General features: G+C 36.6%; 1 non-coding gene across 1 annotated transcript; it reads left to right on the plus strand.

The window, feature by feature from the left end:
• The first annotated feature begins 437 nt into the window (after window positions 1-437).
• Window positions 438-502, plus strand: MIR155 (microRNA mir-155). Its single transcript, NR_033055.1, has one exon. It is a non-coding gene; the product is annotated as a microRNA mir-155 (primary transcript).
• Window positions 503-7,721: the final 7,219 nt, after the last annotated feature.

The raw sequence follows: 7,721 nt of genomic DNA on the forward strand, positions 1-7,721 counted from the left end.
AGAAGATAGCAGTGTGTCAGAACTCAAGATTCCCCCTTTGCATTTTAGCATTTAGGGACTGAAGAGTGGTTCTGTTTTTGTTTTAAAGAAAATGACACATATGTGTAAATAATTCAAAACTACAGAATAGAATTTAAAACATAAATTTAAAAATAGTCTTCCAATACACGTAAAGGTGAAAGTATCTAATTGCCAATGTATCTTCCTTTTCAACCAATTCCTTCCTAGGATTTAATGAGCTCTTTCCTTTAAAAAGAAAACAAAGAGGACTTTTGCTTTCAGATTTATATTCTGTCACTCCAACCTTATAACTGCCTGTGCATATACAACCATTTCTCTCTCTCTTGCAGGTGGCGCAAACCAGGAAGGGGAAATCTGTGGTTTAAATTCTTTATGCCTCATCCTCTGAATGCTGGAGGCTTGCTGTGGGCCGTATGCTGTTAATGCTAATCGTGATAGGGGTTTTTACCTCGGACTGACTCCTACATGTTAGCATTAACAGGGTATGATGCCTGTTACTAGCATTCACATGGAACAGATTGCTGCCGTGGGAGGATGACAAAGAAGCATGAGTCACCCTGTTGGATAAACTTAGACTTCAGGCTTTATTATTTTTTTAATTTGTTAATCATAATCTGGTCACTGGGATGTTCTGCCTTAAATTAAGTTTTAAGTGTAAGGTCATTTAAAAGATTTATCAGCAGTATTCTGAATGCAAACATTTTTACTTTAATCTTCAAGCCCAAATCTTTGTTTTTACCTTTAATGGAAAATGTATTCGTGTCACTTTTAATTCAAAGTTATGGTTTGTTCATTATAACTGTTCATAAGCACTTTTAATAATTCAACCGGAAGAAATATGGACTAAACATATTCTGAAGTTTCTAGAATATCTTTATAGTTAAAAATTAGGACTACTGTCCTCCAGTTACATGATGGATTGTTGGGCAATATTTTTTTAAAAGATTTAGAAATTGGTATTTCCCCCCATGTAACAATTTTCTATTTAGACAACTTTAGTTTAAAATTAATACTTTTATTTGAATATTAAGGGGGAATTCAAAGGCTATGGCAGTGAATTTGTTTCTTAAAAATGAAAGATTTTTAACAGCATGGTAAATGATGTTTGAGAGCTAACCCATTTTTTTCCCTACAAGAGACAAAGATTTAATCAAAAAATTTCATATTTGAAATTTAAGTCCTAAACCTAGGTTCAAGTTCAATAGCTTAGCCACATAATATAATGTCGTGGGGTCAGAGAATCCACTTTTCCTCTCTAAGTCTGTTTCTTCATCCACAGAATGGGGCTAGTACTTTACAAGGTTGGTGTGAGGCTTACATGAGATAGAGAACTATTTTGTAAAATATAAAGTGCTACGTTAATGTCACAGTGAAATTAATCCAAGAACCAGTCCTCTCACTTTGTTAGAGAAGAGAAAAGCTAATGATTTGATTTGCAGAATTTTTAAGGTTTGGATTTCTAGGAAGTTTTTCTCCATAATTAACTATATCACTTACAAATAAATAGCCAATTGTAATTGTTAGCACATTTAATGTATGCTTGCATTAGCAACTCTTTTCAACATTTTGTTGAACAATTATACACTGTAACCAAATAAATCTCTTTAGTCTTTAGTTGATTTAAAATAATTTTTTGTTATGGCCTTTTTTCTTTTGCAAAGTACAAACTGTAATTTCGGAAGTTATTTACACGAAAAAAGACAATGGGAAAAATTATGAGAATACTAAGGGGAACATTCCTGACTCCTAGGACACAGTATTCTCATCAGAGGGCAACCCCTTGGCCTGGTCTCCGTTTCTGTTCAAGTTGTGTGTGCTGCCAAGATAAATTTCTCCTCTTAACCCTTGGAATGAACATTTGGCTCCCGGGAGCCCCCATGTAGGTACATCACATTCAAGGGTATTTCTTCAGACTATTCATTTTATCTTCAGTGTTTATCTACAAGAGGAGTCCTTGTTTTGAATCCCAGTTCTTCAAACTCTGCTTGCTGCCTAGAGCCACAAAGTCCCAAAATGTTAGGCCTGGAATAAACTAATCTTCCTGCTGTTATAATGAAAGGCTGTGAACATGAAAAAGGCAGTTTAAGAAAAACCGTGCTGTGAAATGCCTTATTTGAAGAGCACTAGACTACACTACATGAAACTTAGGCAAGTTACTTAATCTCTCTAAGCTTCAGTTTCCTCATCAGTAAAATAATGAATATATTTGATAAGGATGGTAGGATTAAAGGAAAGAGTGCATGTAAAGAGCACAATGCTATTATGTATTAAGTGTTAAATAAACACTAGTATTAAAACTCGTAAATTTCAGTCATCTAAATCAAATGATCTACCATAGCAGATCTTTCCAAAGACAGAATAGCTCCAATCTAACAGTCCCATGATGACAACCCAGAGAACCTAGATACTGCAGGGTGCTGGGTTTTCTGATGCCCAACCCTCCTAGGCTCTAGTTCCTGATCTCCTGGTCTTAGATGGAGTCCTCCTACCAAGATATTCAGTCATTTAAAAAACTCTTGGAATGTGAGTAAGACTAGGTGTGTGTTTGGATTGGAGGAAGGGGTAAGTAGCAAGGAATGTGTGTGTGTGTGTGTGTGTGTGTTTTGAAGTGACAAACTAGGAGTGGTTGAAGTGAAAGTGGGTTCTGTGATAGATGGAGAAGGTAAAAGGAACCCAATTTTGTCCGTAGAATACTGAATGGAATGAAGTACTAAGTTATGCTGGACATGGTTTCTTTAAAAAAAAAAAATTAACGAATGACAAGAGGATTGTCTAGGTTCTGACCCACTTCCCCAGAAACTTGCCGAGTTAAAAACCAGGCCTTTCCTAGTCACTGTCAGCAACTAGATAGATCCAGCAGCTAAAGAATAAAGGAATAAAAACTAGAATAAGGGTGGTAAAGTGAAGTCTGGGGATCAAAGAATATATAGAAAACATGGAATATTCGAATTTTTCTGAAAATAAGAGGACCAGTACCTCAAAGAAAGTAGGAGCACTTGAAGAGGAAAAAGGAACTTGAAGAAGATTAATAAAAAGAGTCCATAAATATTAAGCTGACTTTAAAAAAGCTGACCCATTATGTGGTTCTCCACTAATAATGACTAGAAAACGGTGAAACCAACAGGTAAAACTTGCTCATAAGGGTTCAGCTTTCCACTTTGGATTTCAAATTCTCTCACAGCAATAAGGATAAAGAAATAATGTTCACATAAAGGGTTTTTTCTGTTACTATCGTGTTTTAACAAATCTAAGTGTTCCAGTATTACTCTTCACCTGGCTAACACATATATTCCTAAGCACTTAAGTTATGGATTTTTTTGAGGTGCATTTCTCAAATGTCATCCCAATGATGTCTCCTCTCTCTTTGGTCACTCTCACACCCTTCTCTGCAGTGCTCAGAGATTCCCCAGTTCACTAGCACTCAGGGCACTGTATCATAATGAGCTTGGTGTGGGAATGACTGCACTACAGGACGTGATACTCTTGAGGGCTGATCCACCATCTTGCATATTCGTATCCCACTCAAATGTTTACTGACTTAATCACACCACTATTCTTCCAAGTCCAATTGTAAAAACAGAAATAAGTTTAAAGACAGTGAACATTTCACTTTAACTATACTGACAGGCTCAAAGAGGTGACTTTTCGTAAAAAAAGGGTTCATGACAGCCAACAAATGACTGGAAAGTTCTACATGTAACTGAAGAGCTGGGGCAGTGACTCTCACTTGGGAAACTTGTCAAGGTGCAGGTTCCCAGGCTCCCACTCCGAAAGCTGCTGATTCTGTAATGGAGCCGAGGAAACTTCCTTTTACCAGGCTAACCAGGAGATCAGATGCAAGTGGTTCATAAACCAGCTTTGAGAACGAGTGGTTTATACCCAGTGCTACTGCTGATGTGGCAGCTGGGAATGGTGCTCAGCTGGGAATGGTGCTCAGCAGAACCGCAACACACAGAGCTACTGTGTTTCCACACTGTTCACGCTGTGTAGAGAGGTTCTGCAACAGGGCTGAGTGATGAGATGCTCTGTCATTGACATCTTTGGGAAATAAGCAGCAATTAAATTTGAAGTCCCATCATCCCTCCCCACCAAAAACACCCTAACCATCTCAATAAAATCCTCCTGACTTGAAAGTCGCCCACTGAAACCAGCTGCCCTGTGTTCTACCACCAGCTGCAAACAACCAACGGCCTGCCCTCTCTAGGCCCAAACTATCAGCTGCTGCTTGGAACAGCAGTAAGGAAAGGTCAGTGAGAAGGGATTGGGTGCCAGTTCCTAGGTTGATTAATGAAACAGTCTCGAAATGCCACTGCCATCCTTTTCACCCTCTCACCCCTGTGCTGCCAAAGCTTTAACAATCATTATACCCAGTCTCCACTTATGAAAATCAGACCCTTTCCTGAATGCTGACAGCTCAACTATTTCTCATCCCTTCACCCATGCTCAGCACATAGGAACAGACCTCTGAAAAGGATTGTACCCAGAAGTGATCTTTCTCCTTGGTCCTCCCAAAGTACAGTTTGTAGCCCTCCTATAAAAGTACTGCATGTTGTGCCCCGCGTTTGTTATTTGTGTACGTGTTGTCCTCTCTTCTAGATCATGAGCTCCTGTAGGAAAGAAAGAATCATTTTAAACTTTTCTGTATTCCACTGTGCTAAGGGCCTTGCTCACAGTTGCTTAAGTGGAATGGGGAAATGCATCCAAGTCTCCACTGCCTTTGGAAATACAGCTTGTTCTGATGTTGGAGACTATCTGTACCTGGCAAATGTGTGTCCAGATTTGAGGGACTGTTTTTCAGGTTGACCTGCATGGACTCATTATAGACAGCTCAAACGTCAATTTGGCTTTTCCTAAATTCTGCAGATCACGAAAGCAGACTCCATATCCATTTGAAGAAATTCCGTTATTGAAAATATATATATGAAAATTTGTCCTTGGTATTTTTCTCCCTACAGGCAGCCTGACATAACAGTACCCAACTTTGAGATCTCTTAGAAATAAACTTGCAGTAGTAGACTCAAATATTTTCCTTTCTTTTAATATATTTAACCACGTACAAATCTAAAATCTGCTTATTGGATAAATTTATCTTTAAAAGGATGTTACCATATTTATCAAAACTTAAAATACACATACTCTTTAATCTATGGGATCACCTATAAGAATTTATATTACAGATCCACTAGAACACATGTAGAATCATATATACAAGGTGACTAATTAAAACATTTTAATAGCAAAAATTAAAAATCAATCATCAACAGGGGACCGAATAAATAATGGTTCGCCTATAAATGGAATATTATATACTGAAGGAATAGAAACAGAATGTGTAACTTCTAAAATAGAAAGCAAAAAGGAAGAGAAAATAAGGAAGATTGGATCAATCCAATATATGGCAAGAAAGGAGAAAAAAATGCAAAGAAATGGTAATCACAGTAGATTGTATATAAATTAAAACTTATCTATTATAAAAGGCCATAGTTCCAAGACTAGATTAAAAAGAAAATAACAGTTTTATGCTGTTTACAAAAGGTAGACTTAAAATATAATGACATAAAAAAAGTTGAAAGTAAAGGGACAGAAAAACAGATACCAGCTAAATACTAACAAAAACAATGTAATGACAGAACCAGATTAAAGGAAAAATAGATTAAGGAAACCAGATTAAGATGGAAAAAAACCACTTTTAGGGCTAGAGATGATCTGTATTTAATGATAAAAAGAACAATTAACCAGCAAGTTATAAAAACCTCAAACCAGAACACATAGTGCTAACAAAACAGTCTCAAAATATAATGAGCAAATACTGATTTAATTACAATGAAAAATTATCAAATCCACAATCATTCGAAGAGAACAGGTTTAAGAAAAAAAAAGATTCCTATGCTTTTTTAAAGAGAACACCTAAAACGTAATGACATGAAAAGTTGAAAGGAATGGAAAAATATTTACCACTAACCTAGAAACCTCATGTAGAAATATCAGTGTCAGAAAAACAAATTTTAAGACAAGTTGCTCAGAAGTTGACAAGCTGATCCTACAATAACCATGACAATTTTGAAAAAGAAAAATAAGGACTCATCATACCAGACATTAAAACATGTTATAAAGCTATAGTAATTAAAACCGTGTGACAGTGGTGCAGGGATAGACAAATGGACCAATGAAGCTGACCCCAGCATTTAAAGGAATCAGATATCTGACAGTGTAGTATAACCACTAAGAGTAGGGAGAAAATAAATGTTCCAGATAACTGACTACCCATGGGGGGAGGGGATGGTTCAAAATAAGATCCCGTCCTTCACTCTATCTGCAAACTTAAACTTCGAATACATCATTCAATTGGATATGAAAAGCAATATCATATATACATATATATACCTTATAACTTCAAGTCAGGAAAGGCTTTCTTAAATTCCTTAAAACAAATATAAATCATAAAGGAAAAGATGGATAATTCTGACATTAAGATTAAAGACAGCATAAACAAAGGGCCAAGACAGAGAAGATATTTGCAGTGACAAAGGTTTAACTTTCTGAATATTTAAAGAACTCCTATTAATATAAAAGGACCAAAGACCCCATAAAAAAATGCACAAAGTTTGTAAACTGGTAACTCACAGAAGAAACCTTATTGGATAATAAACAAATGACGAGATGCTCACTGTCGCTATATACTCAGTATTAAACAAATTAAATGAGATAGGATCACACATATCCAAGCGAGCAAATATTTGAATGTCTCACAATGATAAACATTTTTGAGGGAGTGGAGAAACAGGATCTATCCCACTGCTGATAGGGAGTAATCTAGTACAACGATTGTGGTGACATTTAGTGAAGTTGAAGGTGCAGGCTCCACTTCTAAGTACATATTCTAGACATACTGTCAAATGTGTACAGAAGGAAACATACACAAGACTATTTTCTGCAGTACTGTTTCTAATACTAAAAAGTCAATACCATCCTCACTGGTCATCGATGAAAACAAATGAATCACAGGACTAATCATACGGTATATGGTGTATGGAGTACTCCATAGCCCTACATGTATAAACCAGCTCTGCACATAGACTAGGCTCTACATGTATCAACATGCTAAATGTGAAAATCTAAGGCTGAGCAATAACAGCAAATTGCAAAATAATATGCATAAACCCAATTATGTTTAGTTTTAAAACCTAGAGAATACATTGTAAATCATAAAGGGTAAAGATATGCAAAAACAGGATAGTAGTTCTTCTTGGAAGGAAATGACGTGAGGAAGACTTTCAATGGATAGGTAGCTTGTTCTTATTTAAAAACAAAAGGTGGGGCCAGCCTAATGGCTTAGTGGTTAGGTTTGCACACTCCCGGTTTGGCGGCCTGAGGTTCGAAGGTTCAGATGCAGGGATCGGACCTACACACCACTCATCAAGCTATGCTGTGGCGGCATCCCACATACAAAAGAGAGGAAGATTGGCACAGATGTTAGCTCAGCAGCAATCTTCCTCATGTGAAAAAAAAAGAAAGATTGGCAACAGATGTTAGCTCATGGCCAATCTTCCTCACAAAAAAAAAATGGGGGATCTGAAGTAAATAAGGGAAAGGTTAACAATGGTTAAATTTTGGTAGTGGCTATATGTCTACATTCTTGGTTGCAAACAACAGGATCTGCTCTAGCTAGTTTAAGTAAAAAAAGGAATGGCTAACAAGTC

Source organism: Equus caballus, chromosome 26 (genome assembly GCF_041296265.1).
Source record: "Equus caballus isolate H_3958 breed thoroughbred chromosome 26, TB-T2T, whole genome shotgun sequence".
NCBI lineage: Eukaryota > Metazoa > Chordata > Mammalia > Perissodactyla > Equidae > Equus > Equus caballus.